This window comes from Cyprinodon variegatus, unplaced genomic scaffold, assembly GCF_000732505.1.
Source record: "Cyprinodon variegatus isolate N-32 unplaced genomic scaffold, C_variegatus-1.0 Scaffold959, whole genome shotgun sequence".
NCBI classification, from domain to species: Eukaryota; Metazoa; Chordata; class Actinopteri; order Cyprinodontiformes; family Cyprinodontidae; genus Cyprinodon; species Cyprinodon variegatus.
Window position 1 is genome coordinate 230,528 of NW_015151412.1, and position 25,156 is coordinate 255,683.

At 36.2% G+C, this 25,156-nt stretch overlaps 1 protein-coding gene across 6 annotated transcripts in view; it reads right to left on the reverse strand.

Annotated features, from left to right (window-relative positions):
* grik5 (glutamate receptor, ionotropic, kainate 5) overlaps window positions 1-25,156 on the reverse strand; it is a 139,657-nt gene that overhangs the window by 70,068 nt on the left and 44,433 nt on the right. The window lies entirely within an intron of this gene.

Genomic DNA, 25,156 nt, shown 5'->3' on the forward strand with positions numbered 1-25,156 from the left:
AAATCAACCATTTCTTGCTGAAAATGTCAATAGACAAGCGACAATATTTCCTTTTGATGGGGATAATATATATCTAATAAATACAAAAGCGTCTGCAGAAACAATTAAGGCTGAAATAATCCATGCCCGGTTCTGTTTGTACCTTGTGTGAGTGCAGTCGAATCAGATGATGGGAAAAAAAACACAATAAGGATTTATAATAATATTCTTTTAACTTTTTTTGAACATACATTTAGCAAAATAAACACCATAAAAGAAAACTTTAAACTATCTATAGGAGCTTTTGTTGCTTCTTGCTTTTATGTCCCTAAGCTAATTCTCGTTGTGTTTAAGTAAAAGCAGATATGTTTATGCTTTCAAAGTGACTATGAATAAAAAAGTTAATCCTAATGTGCCACTTTTCTGTCCAAATGTCATTCCATTTATGCAATTAGACACCCAGGAAGAGAAGGTACTGATGTACAGCTTTGGAGGTAATTCAGCTACATCAAAAAAGCTTCTGTGAACAGTGCAAAATGAGAGAAGTAAATAGTTGCTACAAGAAGGTATGGATCATATAACAGTTAAGTTCTGTGAAATAAAACACCAATTATGATGTAAATAACAATAATTCATTTAAGAGAATTTACCTTCTTTCAAAAGGCTTTTTCTTATTCTAATCTGGGTAAATCTGGTAAAAAAAAAACGAAAACAAGCTTGTTTTAACAATTTGAGCCTAGTATCAACTTTTTCCTGTGAGAGGTAAAGAAACCTGTAATACACAGGAAAGCTTCCGTGAAAACTTAAATCCAGATAGAGGCATTGTCTGTTAAAAAAAGGTAAAAAAAAGAAAACTGACTTTTTTTTCTTCATCTAACCAAGTTTTTTTTTTTATTTTTTTTTTTTTTTAATGACTAATACACATCAAGTGTTCCAGAGAAACCAAAGCACTTGAAAATCAGTTTGAAATTCAGTTATGATTATTTTAATTTTAGACGGACCCCCTGCCTCTGCAGACAGAAGAAACACAACTGTTCGGCATCGAGTGCAGCATAATCAAGCAAACAAAATACACTGTGATTGAAATTATCAGCATGGCTCATTGTGCCAAGTGGTACACACACAGTAACAGTTTAGAGGCAATCTTTTTATTTAACCTTTATTCCACAGCAACCTGCAGATGCTCAGCTGACTTCAGCACACCTATGGAGAGGTAGAACTAACTGTGCCAACCCTGACTCTGTAATTTGCTGCTCCACAGTAAAGTATAGAAGTAAGTCTTCGTTATTTGGGATTTTTTTTTTGTTTTTCAATGGTCTTCACTTAAAATAATAACATTTCTATTCCTATTAAGAAGATATCTTTCTGTAAATCTTTGGATAGCAAAGCTCTCCTCTGTAGTATTCCTCATGCTTTTGTCTTTACAGCTGGTAGATGTGATGAAATAAGCAGCTCCACCATCTCTGGAAGAACTGTTTTTCGAGATGGCCATATTTTTTGACAGTTAGTTGAACAGAACTTCGAAGCAACCTCAAGAAGCAAAACCTACCCTGACAAAAATGACAGAAAAAGAGTTTTACCCTAAAATATTTATTGAACCCTAATCTGCAGTCCCAGCATGGATAATTGGGAGCCAACTGTGCAAACTTTTCCTTAACCATTGCATTTAGCCCTGACATCACTGTGGGTCTTTCTTTCCCCAGTCTAATAATATTAGTTACATCTTTTGACAAAATAACAAGGGAAAGTAGGAACAGTCCATTCCCATCTTTAAATGTCAATCGGCTACAAATTGAGTTAACAGTAACACAACCAAATAGTTAACACTTAATAACCAACCATACAGTGTGAAGAGCCTATTGCAAGCCATGCGTCTATAGGGAAACATATAACATCCCACAGTGAAACTGCAATTTTTTTTATGATTTAAAGTTCCTTACAAAGTAAAAGCCAGAAAAAATGCTAAGGCTGTCTATTTCCACCACATGCAGATTTCCAAATTAAAACCAGGTGCAGACACAAGTCTGATAAAGATGTGGAGGGATAACAATATCCTCTTTAAAATCTAAACTGGGTCGTTTAGTAAATACAGATATTTAAAGATTGAAAGTCCTCAAACAACAGAAAAAAAGCTTACTTTGAGCTTTCTAGTGGCTGTGGACAACAATTCATACCATTACTAATATATATGAGAAAAGGAAACGGTTTAATGTATGAAATAAATCTAAGTTATAAATATAAACAGAGGGCAACACTAAGTAACAGAAGAGATGAGAAAATGATAGATAATTTTACTTTCTTCAAATGTAGAACTTAACTGATGTTTTTTTCAATACTTGGTAGAAACATTTTTGCAAACTTTATGATTTAACATTGTGGAGTTTTTTACAAGCTTGTCTCAGTGGTTTACTGGATATTGACCCATTCCCCCCCGACTGCAGGCCAACTTGCTCCCACACTGCTTCTCAGCTCTTTCCACAAATGTTCTTTAGGATTTCTGTCTTAGCTCAAGAACTGGTTAAAGAAAATGAAAAGACTCCACACCACCAAATACTATCTCATACTTTAAAGTCATAGGGTGTCTAAAGCTTCCCCCTTTTTCCCTTAGATGTGACGGTTCACAATGGACAAGCGCTTCAACTATAGTTTTATCAAACCACAGGAGACTTTTACAGAAATCGGGGTCTTTTGTCCCTCAGTGCTTTTGCTAACTTTAATGTGGCCTTTTATGTTGCTTTTGGAGCAAAGGCTTATTCCTCTAAGTGGCCTTTTAGCCCATGTAAGAGCAGGATTGGTCTCGCAGTAGATATTAACATCTCTCTTACCAGCTTCTGCCAGAATCTCAAAAAGGTATTTTAGTTTCGTTCTGGTGTTGGGAGTACATTTTGCACCGAAATACGTCCCTCTCTGGGACACAGAACATGGTTTCTTCTTAAATTATTATTTATGGCTGAACAGAATAAACAGAATCTAGATGACATGTAGATTAAAGTGTTTTTTGTACTGTGATCACCCCTTTGTAGTACAATAAATTATATTGTAATGTTGATGATTGTTCTTCTGGTAAATAAGAATATTTTAATAATGTGGCATAGACCTGACTTGGCTGGATGATACTGGTTAGTTTGTTACTGTTGTAAGAAGGTTCTGGGTTTGAAGTTTGGCCTTTTAGTGAGGAGCGTTCCTGTTCTCCCTGTGGATGTGTGTGTTCTCCTTGGGTACTCTGGCTGGCGTCCATCAATTAGGCATTAATGTTACATTAAATGGATGCAACATAGAGTATGTGACTGTACGGTATTTTTCTATTGTGTTGTGCTTGCTGTTACATAGGTGAGTTGTCAAGGATGTAACCCAACTTAAAGCCCCTAATCAGCCCTTCTGAGACGCTGCAAGAGTAACATGAGTACAAAAAATGGATTAACTAGACTACAAATTGCAATTACATTTTGTCCTTTTTTATAGTAAAGTGTAAATATCATGGTAAAGCGATGTGTAGTTCTCATTTAGTAGTAAATTAGCATTGACATGTGCTGCTTTTATGTAATAAAAGTCTTATGATTTAAGTTTTCAGTGACTTTTAACTATGTTTTTGTAGTCTTTTCTTTTTCCAGACAGGCTTATGCAGAGCCAGCCAACCGAAGAGCAGGGGTGTCTTACTGAATCACTTTTTCAGAGTTTTATTGAAATTGTTTTGGGCTTTTTTGTTTTCTTAAAGTATATTTCTCCCTTGTGTGTAGTTGTTTTTTGTTTTGTTTTTTTTAGTTTTCCTGTACGCCCACAGAGAAATCTTCATTTCTTGATTCAGCTCAAGTTGCAGTGTCACCAGGGTTTCCTCGCATTAGCATTGACTCCCATTATTTTCATCACTTCAATCAAAGTTCAATAAAAGAAATTTCATTAAAGTATGGAAGCATTTCCCAGACAGAAGTTGTGTTTGTTTGATCGTTCAAAGCCCAAACACACAAACATTTGTAAGGCTGCCTAGAGAATTTAGTTTTTTCGAATGAGAACCCATTTATAGTGAACATGAAATGGATAACGGAAGCAGCCCTGCAACGTGCGCTGAGACCGACAAAGGTCTGTGAGTTTGCCTTTGCACCGCAACAGTTCTGTGATGAACTGATAACCGGCTCCACACAGCTCTCCCACTTGGACACCCACGCGCCACACACACATTCACAGAAAGCAGATAAACAGAGATTCACACAAACATTTCTAACATATTTGCCTCCATGCACACATAAACACAAACATGTATACACCGGATGGGGATTAAATGACTCAGATGGCATTTGTTCTTTATGTCTCCACCTTTTCCTCTCTCTCTCCCTCTCTCATTGTCAGGTTTTGCTGCCGTGGCAACAGAGTTAAAGATGAGAGGAGGAGGAAGTGGGAGTAGGGAGGAGTGTGAGGGAGACGGAGAGGAGCTGGTGATGGAGCAGGTAAAAGAGGGATCAAAAAGTCAGAACCTGCTGCTTGTGTGAAGTGGAGCGTTTGTCGCTGTAGCTGTTTTTGTCCACGTGTTTCTGGATTAAATAATCTTAAAATGTTTATGCCTGGATCAACTGCCACACGCTATGCCTGATTTTAACCCCTGTGCTGCATGATTGCAAGATGCACAATCATACAAATCTATCTCCATAAAATATAATATCACCAAAATGTAAATTCATTTCAAATGATAGGTTGTACCTTTTTACACATAGTGATTTATTCAAAATATTTCATGTTGCATTACACTGATGATTATGGCTTTTACCCATATATAAAATAAAAAATTTTTTTTTTTCAGCACAAAGACGATATGTTATGGGCTGCATATTCATGGGAGGACTGCTAATTTCACAGTTGCCCAGAAACCAGGCTCTGCCAAACTACATACAGGCACTAAGGCACAAAGAATTCACACGCTGATGTGGCCAAGTGCATTAATGGAAAGTTAAGTGGAAGGAGACAGTGGTAATAACAGGTGCACAAGCAAGTGGCATGACAGCTGCCTTGAGATCACTTAGAGGCAATGCACATTCAAGAGGTTTGGAAAGAGCATAGACTGAGACTCAAGGTAGTGCTTCCACAGTCTCAATATACAGATATTAAATCCCATCCGTCTAAAGCCACTCGTGAACAAGAGACATCATCTGAAACATCTTTTCTGTTGCTATGTGTTTATCATTTTCCTACATGAAAGTACGTTTTGAAATTTGCATCAAATCATGGTTCATGTTCCCACTTTCTTTTACTCGCTCTAATGACCACAGCATTACTTTGCTTGATTGACTAGCAGACTCCCCTGAGTTAAACTCCAAAATAAACTCATACAGCAGATGAAACATTGATGAATTAAAGGCTGCTGTTAAAGGAACCTGAACTTCCTTCATCTGTTCATAGCCACAGGTTGATTACCTTTATGCTGCACTTCATTCACGCAATAATTCACGTAACTTGGCCCTAACCAAATAAATGCTGCATAGTATTTACAGTAGCCTAATATTTTGGAACAAAAAATTTGATTTTTAAATGCATAGAAATAAACATTTTAAGCATAATGGTGATCTCTACCGTCACAAATTTGTCAGCTCTGCACTGAGTGCAAAGTTCGGCTTACATAAATCTGCCCCTATTTAATAAATAATAACAATTTCTAAAGCAAAGCAAAAGATTAAGACTTTCAGTTTGCAGATGATAATAAATAACATACTTATATATAATACATTACCATTATGTCAGTAAATCTGTGCAATTATTAAAAATTGCAGCTTTAAAATACATGAATTTATCTAGTGATTAATGAGATACTTAAATTAATTATGATGAGGCACATAATCAATTTCTTCTAGCACATGTAATTCTAAAAGTTGAGATCAATTCATGCCATTTCAAATTTTCTGCAAAAAAATGAAGAAGGATTGATAAGATAGTTTTGTGAAATAGCTTTTGTGTCTGTTTTTTACATGTTGAGCTACTGGTTTGTGTTTTCATCTTTTCTAATTTGCTCTGTAGAAAGCATCATGCTAAAATCTGATTCATTTTCAACTGCAAAGGATGAACAAAACAATGTACTGTAGGGGAAGCCACATCACACAAAAAGAAGAACTGTTCTCTTTCTAGTCTCCTGTTAAATATTGAATACCGGGGTTAACTCAAAGTTTTATAAATAAATAAATATCTTTCATCATGCCTTTAGACTATTACCACTGGTTCTTTGATTAAATAGATATTACACAGAAAGCAGGCAGTCGTTCTTTCCACTGAGGAAAAGAGAAATGATGCCAGCATTTGTAATAAAGAATCTAAGCTTGAATCATCTGAGGGAAAATGTGTATTTTTATCATTACTGCAGAAGTTCAGACGGCTAGTAAGACACTTTAATAGTATGTTTCAAAAAAAAGGTCCATCTGTAACACTTGAGTCATTGTTGAAAGAAACATAAAATATTCTCACTTTAAAAGCAACACCTGCAAAACTAAAATATTTAGTAATACTTATCAGACTATGGAGAGTTTCCTTTTTCACTCCTTGTTTCTTTCAACAATGACTCAAGTGTTTTTAGACAATTTTTCACTTACCAAAAAAATTCATAATAATCACCAGACAATAAAATCCTGCCAGTTTTTAAAATTGCAATATATATTGCTCTTCCTCTATGAAAATGTCCGGTGTTGAACAATATTAAACTGCAAACACTACTGTTTAATACACATTTGCTCCAGATATAAGGGTATGGATTCCACCTGCTAAACATGTTGGCAAATAGATGGACGGATGACATGACAGATGGACAGATCCTTAAAAATGAGGGCGGTCAGAACTTATTTCCATGGGGGCCACAGCTGTTAATATTAAAGGCAGTCAGGAGCCTTCTTTTGCTCAAAATGTTAAAACTGTTCTATAAAAAAAAAAATAAAATAAATAATAATAATGTAATAGAATGCTTGTAAATATGTATAAAAAATGTAATATAAGTGTTTCAGGCAACACAAACATTGTATGTTGTGGGACAAACTTAATTTAAAGAAACAAATATTCAACAAATGTCATCTCTTGCGTGCCAAATGGAAAAATTCTTTTAACTAACAGCTGTCATCATCACATACATTTCCTTCCACAGAATTCCCTGCCATTATATACAATTAATATGCAATTAATTAAAAAACATGTGAACGTCCTCGGCCAATGAGGTTCTTTGGTAAACTCTTGCAGACTCCTTCCTTCTTCATGTAACTGGAGCCACAGTCTGATGATGCTAAATGGAGCTGGTCACCATTGTTTATCTTCAGTGTACATGGTGTGTATTGATCACATGACTTTTGGCAAAACAATCAGTTTATCCTTGGAAGTGGATCTTTTATTAACAGAAACCCATTGTTAATTAAGTGCATATTCGAACATGAAACATGAAAAGGATTATAACCTTTTATCTCCGTCAATGTCTCCCTCTTTTATTCAATTCCTATTTAGTGAAGTTTAAAAATGTAGACCTTGTAAGTAAAAGCTACTGGATGTTTGTGGTCCTTTTTACTCTTAAATCCAAAAAAAAGAAAAAAAAAAAAGATTAATAAGGATATTTAGTTTATATTGTAACTTACATGTTCCATTTAAAGGCTATTTTAATGTGTCTGCACAATTCTTTGATCAATGAAATTTCCTCCTTATTTGCTTTAGATGTATCACTATCAGTGTAAAATTGTAAACTACATTTTGGTCATTTTAAAATAGTGGTTAAAGGCTGTATAAAAATAACTCCAAGGCCCACAAATAACCCCAAATGTAAACAATCAAACAGGTAACTACACCTGGATATAACAATACTTGACGAAACTTTATAGATGTGGAATATTCTCAAATTAAATTCCATATTTATGAAGACTCATTAGAAACTGTGAATGTTGTGATTATCTTGTCTCACATCACTATTTCATTTTAAAGGCTGTCTTTGATTAAATACATAAAAATTACATTTTCTGTTTTGACTCTGCTGCTAAAGTAGCCGAGAGTCGTTCTTTAGTGCCACTGCCAGATGGTGAATATAAGCAGTGAATAATGCCATGCAAGCCTAGATGCCGCCAATCTGTGTTGACTCAAACAAAATCTGAAGTCTGTGTATTAGTAGGTATTAGCAGGCTTAGCCTTCATTTTCATATTGTGTCAGCAAAACCTCGAATGAAATATGCTATTTGTAAACAAGGGAAAAAAAATCTCTTGCAACACTAACATTATTTTTCTTTAGAAGGGGGGGGGGGGTACATGTGCATGACATAAAAGAAGAAAACAGGTGATGGGTTGCCTTGTGGCTTCATAGAGACACTGATTAAATAAGTGAGTGTATTTTTAAGGGGAATTTCATTAATGATGAAGAACAGAAGCATCATTTAATAAAATGTCACAGAGGTGACAGGATAAAACCATAAAGCCCTGAAGGATTGTTTTTTCCATATGGGAAAATTGTTGTTTAAAAAAAAAAAACATGGCAATGGTTTAAGCTTATGACCTTGGTTAAGGTCACTTATTTTCTATAATGTATTTCATACTTCTGAATTCAAAGCAACACATATATCATACAAATTCTTCACCACAAAAAAGTCTAAATAAGTAATCTTTTCTTAAAATAAGTGCATGTTTTCATGAATTGAGGAGGTAAGCAAGACACTTTGCCAATGCAACAAGACAGTTTACATTGAAAATAAGAAAAAAAAATTGCATTGTCTTATTTCAAGTGCTTATTATCTATCTTATTTTAGTAAAAATACTCATTCCATTGGCATATCCTCTTATTCATCTACACAAATTAAGGGTAAATACATTTCATTTCAATCCCAAGCACCTTAGACTAGAAATATACGTATTTCCTTTGTATATGTATCATTAAAATGAATTCAAAAGGTGTATGAATACCGGAGGTTCCATTTTTTATATAACTTTCTTATTAAATTCAAAAGTTTAATTTATGGGTATCTGTGTTATGTAGATTGTCTCAAGATGGCTTCCGCGATATTTATTTATGTTACCCACAATAAGCTATTCGAGCAACTGTAATACATATTAATCGGATCAGATTAGTCATTTAATTACTTAGTTTTCTGGTCTAACCAGAGGCTAATGGTTGATATTCATCAGAATGTTACTCCCACTAACAGTGTTTAACACTCAGCCCATGTACATGACATTACTTCTCCAGATGCTTTGCTATTCTGAATCCCATGGCTAAAATTGATCATCTCCACTTAAGAGGAGACATCACTTTATGAGGAACGACTCCGGGTGAAGGAGGGGAGAGGCATCAAGCTCAGCAAAATACTTAAGAAGTGGAGTGTCTGGGCTTTTTCGAAACCCGTGTCTTCCTTTGCATAAAATGCTTTTATATGTGTATCCATCTGTGCTAAACCCATTTCCAACAGGACTGCTCTCAAATTGTTTTCAGATGCCCGGAGGAAGAGGTATCTTCTACTGCTCTGTACTTTTCAGGCTGAGTGAACAAACCTATGAGGATGTCAGAGGAAAAAAAAGAAGAGAAAGGACTTTGATTCCTGCAAAGTTTAAACATTTCCCAAAGGATTAAGTCTATTTTCTGAATGAACACCATATGTTTTTAAAGAAAAAAAATATATTTTTTATAATGCACATATAAAATATTTAACAGAACTCAATGATTGTAAGTGAAAAGATGTGATCGACCTGTTTGTGGAGCTTCAATTTAAGCCCATTGCTATCACTATCTTGGCATTTCACTCTAAAAAGTCGTAAAAGAACTGAGATCCCAGATGTGATGAAGATACCGTTAGATACTTTATAGCAGAGATTCTCACACTTTAATGCAAAGGTTTAATTTCTGGATTAGGTTGAAGGACTACAAAAAATACACATACGAGCAAATCCCATTTCTTAAATGTTAGGATAATTATCATTGAAGATGTGTGTTTGTTACACCTTGGTATTACCTTGGTATTGGCTGTCCGTTGCGTGTCAGAACTGATGTTTTCCACAATAGTTACTCTAATTAGGATAGTTCCTCTGTCTGGATATATGGGTATAATCTTCATTCTGTACGTGGCAAAGATTTGGAAATGGATTGAGAGCGGTGTCTTTCAGCTAATAACCAAGTGTAATATTTTGGCTGGAGCCATGGATGTCTACTCATCTGCTAACGTGTATGATGTAAAATATGATGATGTGGCAGACTGGAGATGTATAAAATGCCTTTTTAACTGTTAATCGGGGCCACTTCCTGAGAGGTGAGCCCGGAGGTGAGCAGCTGCCTTCTGTAAACTCTTAGCAATTTCTCTGATCTGAGTAAGATTACAATTTCTATCACAATATGTTGTCACGTCTACTGGTTACTTAATACATATCAGTTATAAAGTGTTATTTAAAGAGTTTGTAGCGAGTGATCTCTTTTTAGGGAAAAGAACCAGAAAGCTAGATCAGATACAGGTCGCATATGAGTAAAAAAAATCTGTTTTGGGTCACTTCAGGCTGCTGTGTGAATGTAGCCTTAGTCAGTCAATACCTGTGCAGGTTATCCTACTTAGAAGAATGAGAGGTCTGCATTTCATTTTTATTTGTAAATTATGATGGAAAATAACTATTTGGTCTCCCAGAAACAACCAAGATGTCTGACCCTCACAGACATGTAACCTCCTCTTTAATACCCTGACTTTAATGAGCACACAGTAATGGCCATAGAAACTGTGTTTTTAAACACATTTGCCTTCATAATTGCACATATACATGAAGGAAGCACTTTGAAAACTTAAGAGTGTTGGTGATTCACCGAGGCAGGAGAACACACTACAGCCCCGACGGCAGAATAACTTCCTTACATCAATGAAAGCGTACAAGATGGAGATGGGCTGGGTCTTCCAGCATGAGAAGAATCTAAAACACAGGGCTCAGTCAATGAAGTATGGCTCTGTAAAAATAATTTTAAGGTCCTTTATTGGCCTAGCCAGTCACCAGATATCAATGCACAGAAATTTGAGGAGGCAGTTGAAAGTCTGTGTTGCCCAGCAACAGCCCATCACTGCTCTGAATGGGCTCAAATACGATTTACTGAGTATACAAACCTATTGAAGACCTACTGGACATGTATGACCTCTATCATTGCAAACAAAGGTCATGCTCCAAAGTATATATTTTCTATGAACTATATTCTTATTTTCCATCATAATTGAGAAATAAATCATTTTAAAAAACCTGATGTGATTTGCTAGATTGTTTTCCTTATTTTTTTTCTCTCATAATAGAAGTCTACACTCTTCTAGGTTTATATAAATGCATTACATAACAATTTACCGTTCATTTTTTTAGACAATTTTAACAAATAAAATTTCAAAACACCTTAAATAACCCATATTCATTTTTATGTTAAGACTTATTCATTTGAAATACATAATCATTAGGTTTATGTATTCAGAATTATTAAGGTATAATTACTCAAAATGAACACTAAAAATGTATTTATTTTAAATAAATAAAGTATATATATATATATATATATATATATATATATATATATATATATATATATATATAACATATATAGCAGTATATAGCATAAAGGTAACCTGATAATTATGCAAATTGAACAAATAAACTTTATGTATTTGAAATAAAAGCACTAAGTGGTATTCATTTTGAGTAAGTATACTTTAATATTTCTGAATACATAAACCTGCCAATTGTGTATTTTCAATATATCAGCCATATTAGAATGATGAATATGCATCATATAAGACTTTTTTAATAGGTTTGATTTAATGTTATCAAAAAAAAAAAAAAAGTAAATGGGAATTTGTTATGTATGAAAATGATGATGAAAATTACTGAACTCTCTCATCTTTTTAAGTAGGAAAACTTGCACAGTCCACAGCTGACCAAATACTTTTATGTCCCACAATATGTCAATTTATCAAAACCAATATCTTAATCACATTTTTACCAATATTGCCACCAATGCATGGTTCCAAAATGGTGCATCACATACACAATAGCATCACAGGTTTAAGTAAAGAGAGCAGAGGAAAGCAATAAAAGCAAGTATTTTTACACTAACGCTACTAGATCGGTTGCTAAGTAGCTTGTCAGTTGCAAAATAACCTAAGTGTACCTTGCTTTACTCAAAATAGCAACTCAATCGATCTGTCCATTTTTAAACCTTCTGTATCCTGTTTAGGGTCAACGTGGTGCTGGAGCAATTCCCTGCAGTTATCTGAGATTGTTCTGGTCAGAAACATCCAAAAAACAGAGAACATCTATACAGACATCTCCGGAATACACAAACTCTACAGAGCCAGACACAAGGCAAGATTTAAAATGTGTACTTTTGTGTAGTGTGTTTTTAATGGCTTAAAATCACCCCAATCTCTAATTCAGTTCAATTCAGTTTATTTATATAGCGCCAAATTCACAACACAAGTCATCTCAAGGCACTTTACAGTTCAACCAGATCATAATAATAATAATTGTGTATTAAATCAAAGTTTTGAAGATTATGTTCTAACTAAGGTTATCACGTAGTTGGACTTGTTTCTAGTCTCCTAATTAAACTTGAATAAAATCTAAAACAATGCTGCATGGTGTGTTTTAAAACTATCTTCATTTAATGTAATTATGATTAATCAGGGATGGATAGAAACAGCAATATAATTTTTTTCTGAACAGAACATTGATAATTAATATTTTCAGGTTCATTGTTTGGTGTAATTGCATGTCTTTCAGTTAAGGTAGCTCAATACAAACAAAGCCTTTTACTCTAAAATGAAGTAAAAACTACACAGTATTTCAGTATTGTCACAACACATCTGCAATTGTTCCGGCTAATATCTGAGCTACAGCAATCCTGTAACAAGCACCAGACTGAAACTCTTCCACAATGATCTGGGAGGCTGATTTGGTTGAAACAGAAGATGACAAAATTAGGTTATTATTGCCAGAGCTAGATCTATATCTAAAATGTTGTTGCATGATATTCTTTGTTCTGTTTAATTTTTGCTAAATCACCATTTAGAAAATACAATATGTGGTATAACATATTCTATTGCTTTACCAGCTATGAGGAAGATATTAAAGATATATATGAGGAAGTATTAAATAAATTTTAGTAAGTGTGTTCAATACTTTTTCCCTGTGTCATTTCATTTTATTAGACATAACTTAATTTCTGGACATCTATAGTTTGATTTATTTCTATGTGTTGATTGCATGGATTGTTACCGACATCTGGTAAAAACGTGATTGCAATTGCACCTCTAGAAATATATTTGCAGAGAAAAATTTTGGTGTTTTCAATATTTATTTTACCCACTGTATAAAGATCTCAGAGGTTTATCTGAGAATATTAGTGAACAAGCATCACTAAAGAAAACAGGGAGCACACAGGGTTAGGTCATGAAACAACAACCTGAGCTTAAGTATTTCATGGAGCGTTCATTCAACTGATCCATCATCCAAATATGGAAAGTGTATGGCACAGCTGCAAACCCTCCAAGAGACAGCTGTCCACCATAACTGAGCCTGGCAAAGCTGGACAAGGGCAACAATAATTGTTGAAGCAGCTAAGAGGCTTATACTAACTCATGAGGAGCTAAAGGGATCCTTGGCTAAGTTGGGAGAATCTGCTGTCAGAATAACTATTAGTCGTGCTCTCCACAAAATCGCCCTTTATGGAAGAGTTGAATCAGGAAGTGTAAAAAAAAAAAAAAAATCATGTTTGCTGTTTGTGAAAATATGTCTAGGGGATACAAAAACGTGCAAGAAGGTGCTCTAGTCTCATGAACTCAACATTAAACTTTCAAGCATAGTACTAAACATTTTAGGAGAATAAAGATGATCCTGAAGACAATATCCAGAGTTTGACACATGGTGGTTGCAGAATCATGCTGTTGGGATGCTTTTTTTTTAGTCGGGACACTAAAGCTAACCTAAACCTAGATGGAGTTAAATAAAGGAAAATAAAGAGAGCTAACTTGTTTGTGAAACAGGATTTAGGATCATGTGTCAGGATTTACTTTAAAGCAGAGCAATGACTTTATGATTAAAGCCTACAGTAAAATAGTTCACACCTACCCATAGAAAGGTGGTAGTATGTTTTGACTTAGTGTGATAATGAATACTGTTGCATGGCACATGCCTTTGGTAGAGACTTCTATGATTTAAGCAATGCATCCATTTTTTTTTTCTTCTTCTTCTCATTTTTTACAGTTAACTCTTCAGCCTAGCAGTGTAAAGCCTAATAAATTACCAGATGACCAGCTGTTTTTTCAAAAATTTCGAGCACCATTCAGGGCTTTCATTTCAGCTTAAAATCAGTGTTGAATTCACTCACAGGTAGGACAAATTGCCCATCCAATTCACCTCTACAGCCCAATTTGGTTGAGCGGAAAGACAGAATCACAGCAGCAGGAGCAGTAATTATAATACCACAAAGAGCCACAATGGCTACATGCAAAGGTATGGTGGGCTTTTTTATGGGCATGTGCTTCTATGACCATAATGCAACCTTTATGGGGTTAATAGGATAATTCAGCTTGCCTTTCACTGGTCAAACACTGCTGCACTACATTCTGCTTGGCTTTCTCATGCTAAATTGCTGGTCATTCCTGTGCCAGCTCTATGCTAATATATGACAACATATGCTAAAGGAAAAGTCTGTGTGAATATTTATGCAACGGCAACATGTTTAATGCGGAATTAGCATTTGTTTGCTCCATTGTTCAGTAAATTTGTCCTCGGCACTGGTGAATAAATGTTTAATATATTTAGTTAGCCCATGGTACATTAGACTCAGAAGTTCCAGGACTTACTACAGAATTACAAATACCCACGTTCATTATTTACACAGCTTACAACTGGCAGCTTGAATTAGAATCATTCATTCATGTAAGTTAATCTAGGTCAGGTTTAGCTTTATTATTCATGACAAAATGTGTGTTTATTCAATTGCTTATTTATCTGAACATCTATTTGCAGAGTACTACCAATGTCTGTGTTTTCTCCTTGTTTTGAAACAAGTTTTGGTGATGAAGATGATATAATGTGTGCTGTTGCAGAAACCTGATGTTTCATTAATGCCTAAAAGCAGCACAGCAGTAGGCCAGCACAGATGTTTGGTTTTGATACCGGTGATAAACACATTGTACTGGTTTGGGCAGGGATAATGTGATCACTGCAGGTGTTGGCAAGCAGCAGATGACCTACTCTGGGGGTTTATTTACACACTGTACTGAACTTCTAATAGCACACTGCCTGAACACAAATGTCACAGGTTCTCTGTAGATCAGTGTCAGGTAGGAGGGAAAAAAAGCTGTTCTGCTGTCAAAGAGGCAGCATTGAGCTCTGCAACCATTACAGGTATGCTTAGATTCTGCCCTGGAGGAAATAAACCCACTTTCCTATAATAATCTATACGAGAGTGGACACACAAGTCAAAAAAACTGTGTTATAGCCAAAGAAAATGAGGTACTTTTAATTGAATTGCCCATATTAGCATTTTGACTGCAGTGTATGTCTCAATTTGTGCTTGTACTGCTGTTTGTGCTGCACTGGGACTTTTTTTTTTCCAGGAGTGGAGCAGAGAATATAGACCAAATAAATTTGTTTTGCGGTTTCAAAATAGCTTTTATGACATCCTGTCTGTTTGAGATAAATGCAAAACAAAATCAGCAGGACAGACCAGACCATTCCCTGTTATTTACGGGACTTTTCTTTTGTCCGTGGAATGTAACATTTAGATAAATGAGCAATGAGAGAAGATTTGTTAGAAATGCAATATAATTTTGATTTAAATTGTGTTTGTTATTAAACTGTATATGTGAAGACGTTTTTAAAAATACATTTACTCAAATTCTTGTTAAATCAAATCATGACTCAAGCAACAAGACAATTCATTTATGAAGTCAGAGATGGTGAAACCCTCTAATCTGAGAAACAGAAAGAGAGGGAATTAAATTAATTTATAGTGTGAGATTTTGTTGGTATCAGATGCTTGGTCTGAATGTTTTAAAAGCTGATGATCTAATTCCTTTTCAGACAAAAATATCTCTCAATTTTACAGAGAGATACAAAAAAAATGCCAAGTGAACAGCAGCTATATGGTCAAAAATGATCCAATGTTAATGTTAAAGGTGAGACAACACTGGTAAGGAATAAATAAATAGTTCAAATAACTATTTATAATGTTAGTACTGTAAGCAGAAAGCCAAGACTGCATTAACAGGTAAACTTAAAGTAGGTGGATAAGAGAAAAACAACATACCTGGTGCTTCACCTGCAGCCCACAGTTCACCAGCTTACCACATCAATACCAGGCTAGCGCCTCCAGTGACAACTCATCTTTAGCTGCACCTTTTGTAATAACGTAAATATGAGTCCATCCTGCCTTGTAGAAAAGGTTAAGGCTGATGGTGAAGATGTAAAGGTGTATTATCAGAGTAAAGGATCTCTAATAAGTTTATGAAACAGCCTTTTTTTGGTCTACCAAGCATTACTCATTATGCAGGGAGCAGCAGGAGTTTTCATATAACATTTATAAATGTAAATGTTTTAACCTCTATCCATTACTAAGGGATGTCAAGGCCTGTAGGCTGAATTCACAACATGATTTGCCCACATGAGTAAAGGTTACTGCTGTTTTAATCAGTTTTAAAAGTTTTATTTGTCAATTCAGAACTTGATATACAAGTTTCAGCCTCTTTTCATGAAGTTCTTTAGTTATGTGTTTTGTTTTGTTTTTTTTAAATAGAGGCTAATTGTACCGCTTTAAGCAAAGAAAAACTCTCATTGGTATTTTGGCTGACCTTTTGACTACTAGTTAATCCTTAGCCATAATCCTGCAGTTCTAGAAAAATGAAAAGTGAAGTTGTGTAACTTTTTTGCTGTTGGAAGTGTAAGAAAATCATATTTACCTTGTTAAAAAAAAATCTTCAAAATGTCTCTGAATCCTCACAGGGGAAAAACAAGAAGTCAGAGAAGAAGAAATATCACAGAAGAAACTCAAAAGATAAAACACGGTGAAAAAAAATTGAGGCTGCAAAGCAGTCTGATGCAAATAAGGGGCTTTATTTTGCCACAAGTGACAGGCACAAACTGAACTTCAGTCTGATATAAGGCTGTTTTATCTGCAAGAAATCCCTAACTACTGCTTTGAGATACCAAGCTTTTCTCACATATTTCAATCACTTCCCTTAAAGCAACAAATATGCATTTATTATATGTAATATTGACAAAGGTGTACTAAGCAAAGCCCTCCACATTACATATGTGTCACCTGTGTTGAGTTCAGTCTGTTACATGATGTAAAGACATTTTACACTTTAAGCTTCTGTTTGAAGATGTTTGATTTTATGGTTTCGTGACAATGCTTCTGCTTTCGTTTTAGCAGCTATGCCTTTAAGGATTCATAGCAGTGACCTCAAATACAACGTGAAGCATTAACAATTTATTATCAGATCATTAAATAGATGGTAAAGTATTAGAAAGACAAGAGCATTTCGAACACCCTGCAAATCCAGTGAAGAGTTTATTTAGTGATAGTTTGTTAGATGCAGAACATTTCAGCAAGTAGTAAGTACACAAATATTCCCAGTATTATTTGGGCCATAATAAATGGCATTTAATATTGACTCTATTTGGTGGTTAAAAATTTCTCTTTGCTTTCACAGATTTGTGCTTGAATCTGCAACAAATTGTCTAAGATGGAAACCCCAAAACAATCATTTTAGAAGCCAAATAAATGAATATGATGTTTTTTATAGTTACATTTAGAAACACTAACACTAAAATGATTAAGGCTATCATAATCATCATCCACCTGACTTCAAGAACAGTGATTTCAAAAATCCCTTATTAAAAGAAAGGGAAAACATTCAAAAACTGCTCAATATTCGATTCAACCTGCCCTGTTTCACTGCTCGCTGCACCTTTTACTCCCACTGCCCAGTGGTCACACGCTTGGACAGGTGAGTTATGGACAGAACAGTGCTTAAACTACCCAACCTGTCGGCCTGTACCCCAACCCCTCTCGCTTCCCTACCACATGCACTTTCTAAGTCGTCCATTATTGTGCCTGGCAGCCAAACGTGCAATCAATACTCCACCTCCAACAGCACGCTCACATGTGATGGAAGGCAAGGAAGGCATGTTGGGGGGTGACGAGGGAGGGAAAAAGGTTGGAAAGAGGGAAGTGTTAGTGATGGGGTGACTTTGGCTTAGGGGTAAGCAGGTTAGAGAACAAAGCAAGAGAGACCAAAGAGAAGCATAACACCATAATACGCAGAAATATAGTGAGTGTGGGAGTACGAGATGCAGGACAGGAGTGTCAGAGGAGAGATGGAAAGTAGAGTGAGTGTGCACGAGAGTGTTTGTGTATGAGAGAGACAAATGGAGAGTTTGTGGGTGTATGAGAAGCGTGCCATATATAATGGCAGAAGTTCAGGAATAGATCAGAGTGATTGTGTTTTGTGATTATCTAACACTGCAAACAGTAGAAACGACCAGCTGACATCAAAGACCGCACACAAATAAATACCCTAAATACACACTCATTGACACAAACGCACAGGAAGAGAGAATATGAAAAGAAGAAGAGAAAAACTGGCACAGCAACACTCATCTTCATGCTGAACTAAACCAACTCTCCATTAAAAGAACTGGCATCATCTGGTCTGCATTGATAACACAATTCACTCACAATCAATCAGACACATAAACTTTCAGACTATGTTATGAGGATATCTCATACATTAAACAACTCACTATCACATATAAACACATCCCTGCTTTTCTCCTATTAAACACACGTATGTTTACCACAAATGCCAACTTGTGGGAGTGCTTGTTTTCAATAATTGCAGAAACTTTTTGAGGGAAATTTGAGTGAACCTCAGACTTAACCAATGCCACCATGCGAATTCCTACATTAAGCCCAATTCAGTTATTAAAAAATGGGTTTAAACATTTTCAGACAATGTAACTTGGTATATAAAAAGTACAATAATCCAAATCATAAATGAAACAAACACATTATAATCTGTCCAGGAACTAAATAAGATGTTTCAATATCTGGAAAATATATGAACCATAGTCTGGATCCCTGGTTACACTCAGCAGTGAAATACATATGCAAATTTATTTAGACAAAAACTGTACATTAGATTGCTCAACAACCCCACACAGTTTTAAGGGTGTTGTTTTTCTGTGCTCTCAAACCTTAAAATGCTTTTTAAAAACCCACAACCAATTGGTTTTGAGTGGGCTTAACTCGTGTGCAACAGCAAATGTTTACATTCTTCCTGTTGGCTCAAAATGAATCATAATTCAGCAGCTCGCCACAGTTTCTTAAGATTACCAGCGAAGAAAACAGAAGGAAACATTTCTGCTCTTGCACTTAGGTCCTCATGGATCAAAGAGAAGCTTTAGAAAAAGTCAGCATGTTATGCAAAAAGAAAGAGGTGTCAGTGTTCCCAGCCTTAGATGCATTTTGAGTTGTTAAGAGTAATATATTTTAAGAAGTTGCTTTTCTCTTTGAAGAGTTGTAAAAGGTTTAAAACCTATCCATTCACCAAAACCAGTCTTTCACAAGACACTTATCGTTCTCTAAATCCCATCCTTTCTTATACACATCACATTCATATGATTTGTGCTATTCTGCAAATTTTGCCCACAGCAAACACAAAGCAATTGATGTGGACCGATTTTGATCAATGAGGTTAAATACCTGAGCACACTACGTAATCCTTCCCCCATAAATAGTTTTAGGGTACAGGCGCAATATCAGATTTTTGTAGTCTGAATAAAAAAGGTATATATTTCTAATATAACAGAAACAGCAAAGTTATCAGAATGTGAAATTTTAAGAAGATTATTTAAAGCATAATGTATAGCATCTACAGCAGGTGGAGAAGCTTTCTCTTTCCCATCCAGCAAGTCCAGTTTTCACTTAAATTTCCTTCTGACATTCTTGCTATGGGGAAAAATAAAGGCTTATGCTTTTTATATAGTTATGTTTAAGATATATTCAAGAGTAAAGTCAGACTCCTTGTCTGTGTGCAAAATTATAACAACTTATTGATATCCAATAGTGAATCCATAAAGTTTAATATGATGTTGCCCAAGCCATTGCTTTTTAAGCTATAAATCTTCAAACTTTGTAATATATTTATCATTCAGATGCAAATTTTTAATTAGAAATCATTGTTTTTTTTTACTGAAGTTGTTCGTTTGGCTTGAGGACAGATTCACATCACATAGATCAGAGTGATTGTGTATCTAGGACAGTCAAACTCTATCCAGATATACCCATCCATGCCTTTTTGGACCTTTCTTTAAGGTCATACAGTTATGTTGGAAAAGGAAGAGGCCTCCCCCAAACTGTCCAGGTGGATTTTGAAGCATGAAATGTCCAAACTGTTCTTGTATTTTGTAGATTTAAGAGTTCTTTTCCCTGTAACTACGGCCCAGAGTTTAAAAACAGCCACACAATTATCCAGTGGAGTGCCAAACAGAGAAGCATGAATCGTCCTTCCAGAGAACATGTCTACACTGCCCTAGAGTTAAGTTGTAGTGTGGTTTAACTACCAGTATTATGATTTGCATTGCTCTTGGTGACGTTAGGCATTGGATGCAGTAGCTCTGCCATGAAAACTCAATAAATCTCCTGACTCACTCCTTTTAAGCTCATCTAAAAGCCACAGGAAGTTTGGAGGTCTGTAGCTATGGACTACAAAAAGAAAAATGATGACCTTTGTGCATCTCTGTGCCTTAGCATCCACTGACCCACTCTGCAATTGTATTTAGCCTTCAACTTCTTACTTTTTTCCTTCCCTTGTATCTTATTATATTACCTCTAAACTTTTACTGCTGAATATTAAACAGCATGGAAATCCCATAACTGCACTTTTCTTACACAAATAGCATAGCGTCATGGTACCCTACTTAATTTCCTCCTGAAAGTGACCCATTCTTTCATCGATGTTTGCAGAAGCAATCTATGTGCCAGGTGCTTGATTTTATACACCTTTAGCCAAGGGAATGACTGAAAAAGCTGAATTCAATGATTTGGAGGGTTGACCTAATACCTTTGGCAAAATAAAATTTGTTGTTTGCTGAATGACTAAATCTTTGCTAAATCTGTATACAAAATACCTGAGTGTGTTTCCTCCGGAGACGATAAGTAGGTTCCCTAAAGAGCTTAGGAGGAAAGCTGGAGGAGAAACCTCTTTTCTCCTTAGTCACACGGACGGTATAACAAAAGCCACATATCACTTAACGTTTCTTTTCAAAGCTGTGGAGTCCAGGAATATCTGAGCACTGAGATAAATATGAAGGTGGTCTGGTTTGAAACCAGCATGGAGCAGGCTGCATGCTGCATACAGCCAAGGTTATCCCTGCCAGCCATTTTGCCCTGCTCTTAGTATTCATTTTCCAGGCGATCAAACCTGCTGCCAGGAGCTGGAAAGTGTGTGTGAAAGCTTGAGTGTGAGTATTAATGCACTGGCACAAATTGAGCGTGTGTGAAAAGTGGGCAGGCGCTAACAAACCTGTGGTTGCCGCTTTGCAGATGTGGGTTTCAACACCCTCCAAGTCCGACACAGAACAAAACTGTTAGTGTGTACTGTATGGGTGAGAGCGAGTGTGCATTAATAAAATTTCCAACATGTGTGCAACGTGCAGCAGGGCTGATTAGGAGCAGGGGAAAGCGCCAGAACAGGCCAGAGGCCAGCAGACCCATCTCCCACTGCAGAGCCAGGGGAGTAAACAGGGATGTTACAGCTTCCTGGTGGGGAAGGATAAGAGCAAGAGGGGACACATGGGAAGTAATGAGAGGGGGAAAACAAAGAAAACTGTAGGAAGAAGGTGCAAAAGCGGAAGGAGAAGGTTTGGGGAGACAAAAAATACCGTGGTAACAGGATGAGAGGAAGAGAGTAGGAAGAGAACAGAGTGATAAGTACAACGGTTAGCAGAAAAGAAAAGGATCGGGGATGAAAAATGTGTTGAGCCTATGGAAGAAAAGCAAGTGGGGAGTAAAACAGAGGAATAACAGGAAGACGCTAAGCAGCATAGAATAGAGGAAGGTAAAATGGCTGCAGGGGACAGAGCACCCAGCCAAATATGGTCATCAGAACCCCTCTCCGTCCTACTTTCAATAATGGCTCCACCAGTGCCAGGAGGATTCAGGAAAACCATACATGGTCAACGGGGCGCAGCATTGATTTCTGTCTCTTTGATGTTTTGCACTTGAATGAGTGATTAAGGATTTGGACTTTATCTAAACAAACAAAGCCCCACGGCCCGCTTAAATCCAACACTCGGTTATTCCCTTTCTTTCACGGTGTGCTGTTTGACATGATGACCCTGTCTGGAAAACACAAAGAGGGATGCCTCAGGGTATTGTGAGCATGACTGAACAGGTTGTGAACATGTTGTACCTGCCCACCTAAGTTTGTGTTTGTATCCATGTGCTCTTTTTAGATCGCATAGCAAGCCTTTCATTACCAAAACCTTCCCATTTTATTACACTGCAACATTACTGCATAATATTCAAATGAACCAACTCAGAGTCACACATGACAATGAAGATTTACTTTTATTATCTCTATTGAACAGTAATTTTTGAAAAGTGTGCCCTGTGTTTGTATTTAGCCCCTTTTGAGTCAATACTTTTACAAATGATGCTATTAGTCTGTTGGTTAAGCATTTTTACCAACTTAGTACTTCTAGAAACTGAAAGTATTGTGCCTTATTCTGAGCAAAATAACTTAAATTGATAAATTCAGACATAGACACTGATCGCTCCATTATAACACTTAAATATGACTTGATTTAAACCGTTTTATTGCAGCTCTGGGTATATGTTTTAGATGAATCTTCACATCCCTGCAACTAGCTCTCCAGAAACAACTACAAACATGTCATCAGGTAGCTATAACATATGCTAAAGTTTTTGTTTGTGAGATGATAAAATATGAACATTTCACACTTTATGAATGCTTTTACATGGGCACTTTTAATATGTCTATTTCCTTGTTTGCATCATCATTCCACACAGGCTGTAACAACTCATCAAGGTTAAAACTGTATAGACTGCTGCCTCCCACTATACAGTCCATGCAGTCAGGTCAACAATGTTCAACTGCAACATCTGTGCACATGGCCAGCAATCAGGAAAGCACAAAAACACAGATTGACCAAGGGCATCCCTGCTAGTAGCTCCTCCTGTTGTTGTCAGTATCCTTTTGAGGTTTTTCTGCAGCCTGAGAAGGGAAGTCAGATCTCTCAGACAAAAGCAACGCTGTTAGCAATGTGCTATAAACATTGTTTTTCTTTCTAATCATTGCAACTCCTAATTAGATTGCAGAAACAACTCTAAAACACATTTTTTTGTCATTTGTAGAAGATAAAGGCACACCACCACCACAGCAGTCGCATAGATTCATCTTATCTATTTCAGTTATCCTGCACAGGGCCTTGTTGCTATGTGAGTTGCTATGATTGACCAGCAGGTCTCACAGGGACCCAGAAGGCAGATTCCAGTAAGAATGGAGAAAAAAAGCCATTTAATAGATTCAGCAACACTAAACCTGGTATAGCTATAGATCCAATCACAGCCCTGCAGATGCAGAAACAATTTTAATGACTCCTACACTGTTCCATGAAGACTGTCAAGCAGCTGTAAACGTCTTAAGAAAATATGACTGCAAGGCGTGCCGTCTCTAAATGCACCAAAGGGAAGTCAATTTACTCTGCCCCATAATACGCACCCATAAAGGGAGGTGTCACTCTGACTATCAGTGAGCCAAACAAGTCGTAAACGATTCCATCATAGAGACCTGAAGGCTAAAACAACAGGTCACAAACTATATGATCAGTGGCACTCAGTTCAGCAAAGTAAACATACATTTCTTGAAAAAGATTATATGTACTGTCACAATTTGTCTGTCACTGGGAAAACTAGCACAAAAAGGTACTGCATACTAAATGTTTCTGAAGGTCAGCACTTTACATGACCTTAATCATTTTGCATTTACTAACCTTGTCTTTGAGAATAAAAAATCCTGCATCAAAAACTATAGGAATAATAGTTTAGCTCCTCAGTAAGATTATTAGGTCCTGCCCCTACTTACAGCTACATTCATCCGTGTCTCATTAATATCTAGGGTCAAGTTGCAGGGGTAAAAGAGACATTGCGCTCCCTAGCAACAGTCTTCACACCTCCTTGCTCCATCCAACTAATGAACAAGACCCCAACACACTTCAAATTCTGTTCTTGAGGTAAAGGCTGACACCTTACGCAGAGAGAATAGTCCACCATGGCCTCAAATTTAGAAGAAATGACTCACATCCTGACTACTTCCCCCTCTTAAGACCCTGGCCTAAAGTTGCCAATAGACCCACAGATTATCTACAAAAAGAAAATAAATTACAGCACTGTGCTTTTCTAAACCCAAGGTTTACTGTAACATCCTGTCCATTAGTACAACTAAAAGAATGATTGATAACCTGCATCAAGACCAAGCTCAATTTGATGAATAAATGTGGACACTCTCTTGCTTGGTTATATAAGGACACGTTAGCCCTTTAAAGTAACAAGTCCCCAATCCTCTCAAGTATTTTTCACAAAATGCCCCAAAGGAAAAGGACAAAAGCCCTCCCATGAACCTTTGAGTAGTTCCACCACAGTAAACATATGGTTTCCTGTACACAACAGTCTGCAGAAAAATGCATTGTTTCACCTGAGTCTAGGTTTAAACAAACTGTCAGAACCTAAAATCCATTAAATCCTGTTAGCAATGCAGCACTGTTTAACATTAAAGCAAACTGTTTTTTAACATCTCTCTAACTCTGACAGCTAAACAGCTAATAACAGCATAGATGGGATATAAAAATAGTTCTCTGCATGAAACATTAGACTGACATGCTTCCCATTTAAAATCCCGCTGAGGAGAGAAAATTGAAGACACACTTAGAGAAGAAGTGGAAATGTGTCTGAGATTAGCATATATATACATATTTGTGTATCCTAGCAACCGGTTTATATATATATATATGTGTTTATATTTTGCATGTATAAACTTTGAGACTATTGTTATTAATCATTCATTTACCATTTAAATGGAGGGAGCAGGATGTACATTAGACCCCTACCATAATATCCCCCAAATTTGAAGCATACAAAGCAGAGGTTTGT